Source organism: Chrysochloris asiatica, unplaced genomic scaffold (genome assembly GCF_000296735.1).
Source record: "Chrysochloris asiatica unplaced genomic scaffold, ChrAsi1.0 scaffold00213, whole genome shotgun sequence".
Lineage (NCBI taxonomy): Eukaryota > Metazoa > Chordata > Mammalia > Afrosoricida > Chrysochloridae > Chrysochloris > Chrysochloris asiatica.
In genome coordinates this window covers 1,448,019-1,449,807 of record NW_006408731.1, presented here as the reverse complement: position 1 = coordinate 1,449,807, position 1,789 = coordinate 1,448,019, and the positions used below count along the sequence as shown (strand labels likewise).

The window sequence follows — 1,789 nt, the reverse complement described above, 5'->3', positions numbered from 1 at the left end:
CTTTTTCAATTTCAGCACCTCCCCTCTTGTTGCCTACCTTTCCTCAAGACCCCAAGAATCAGTCTGCCCACCCTGTTCCTTCACAACCACCTCTTCCCAGTGACATTTCCTCAGCACATTATTTTGTTCACTTTTCTCATTCACTTCCCTCTACTGGATATTCTAGACCAGGGTTCTGGAATCTGACTGACCATTAGATTCTATCTGGGGAAGATTCTACATAATAAAGATTCCTGCCTTCCCACCTTATTTTTAATTTATTAAGGAGTGGTGTTGTGAACCTAGAATTCTATATTTTATAGTTCTCAGACCATTCCCCAAGTTAGATATTTTCTACAGCATTTATGTATCTTTTTCTTATTATGTTAGCATGTTGATTGTGGCTGATTTCTTAATAATACCTTGTCAATGTTATAAATTTATATTTAATGTATTTAAATATAGTTAAATAATATTGTTATATTCTTAGTGGCACCCCAAATTTCTGTCCTGTCTTACTGGCCCGAGACAGGAGATGATCTGTGCTGAAGAAGAATCAGAGAGTTGACAAGTATTTTCTGTCTTCAGGAAGTTATAGGCAAGGGTTAGAGAAGTTCGAATGAAACTTCAAAGTAAGACAGAAGATAAAATTATTTAGTATTATAGAAATTATATTGTTGTTAAGTGCCACCAAGTCAATTCCAACTCACATCACCCTGCATAGGGTTTATAAGGAACAACTAGTGGGTTTGAACTGCAGACCTTAGAGTAAGCAGTCCAGTGCTTATCCTAAGTGTCTTTGTCTCTCTGTCTCTCTCTCTCTCACACACATACAATAAATAAAGTCATATCTAGGTTGACTGACATGCCCAAATTTGGCTAAAGGCAAAACCGGCTACTCTGAGCTTCCATGATAGATTAGTTGAACTTTGGGGACCTGCCCAGTTGTACGAATGATGTGACAAAAATGTTAATTGACTTCTCAGATCTTGTCCACGCCCATAAATCATTCAGAGACTTCTGCTCTCATTCAGGAGAATATTCTGTTGAAAATAGTAATAGTATTCGATGGGAGGGTCTCTGTCGGTCTTTGGGACTGTGGCGGTAAAAGCCAGGAGCATTGCAGGTACTGGGCTGTGTCAGGGTTTAGGGACGCCTAGCATCACTCTAGGGGCCTCTTTTGGAGAAGGAGCAACCAATCCAGAAGTCTCGGATGAAGTCCGTGAATATACAGTGGCCCAGCATCAACACTGGCAAATTGCGGCAACTCTGGCTACAAGTGAATGAGATAGAGTTTGAGGTCCTTAGGATTTTGTTAGTCTCTTTTTTTTTTTTTTTTTTTGACGAAATGGTCCATCAGGATATTGATTCCTTTGTAAATTACTGTGGTACCTATTCCAATGCTCTCTGAGGGAATCCTAGCATAGTTTCTTCTGGCTTGGTTGACTTTTGGTCCGTAGTCTTTTCTACGCAATATGGAGACTCCAATACAAGTGCTTGGGCCAAAATTAATGATTACTGTCTAGGTGGCTCTGAGCCCAATCAAAAGGCAAGTGAATAAAAGCCCAAGTGAAGCGGAATTTTCTTTTCTATAGAAAATAAATGAACATACAGTTCTTGTTTTAGGTTCTAGTCTGAAATTCAAGGAGTACAAAGACATTCTCTAAGGAAGGTAAATCAAGGTCTTTCTCAGTTGTGGGCTCCGTGGCTTAGTTGGTTAAAGCGCCTGTCTAGTAAACAGGAGATCCTGGGTTCAAATCCCAGCGGGGCCTTCTCTCTTGAATGACAAAGATTTCTCACCTCCTTGAGC

At 40.0% G+C, this 1,789-nt stretch overlaps 1 non-coding gene across 1 annotated transcript; it reads left to right on the top strand.

Moving 5' to 3' along the window:
• Window positions 1-1,677: 1,677 nt before the first annotated feature.
• TRNAT-AGU lies at window positions 1,678-1,751 on the top strand. The gene has a single exon. It is a non-coding gene; the product is annotated as a tRNA-Thr (tRNA).
• The last annotated feature ends 38 nt before the right edge of the window (window positions 1,752-1,789 follow it).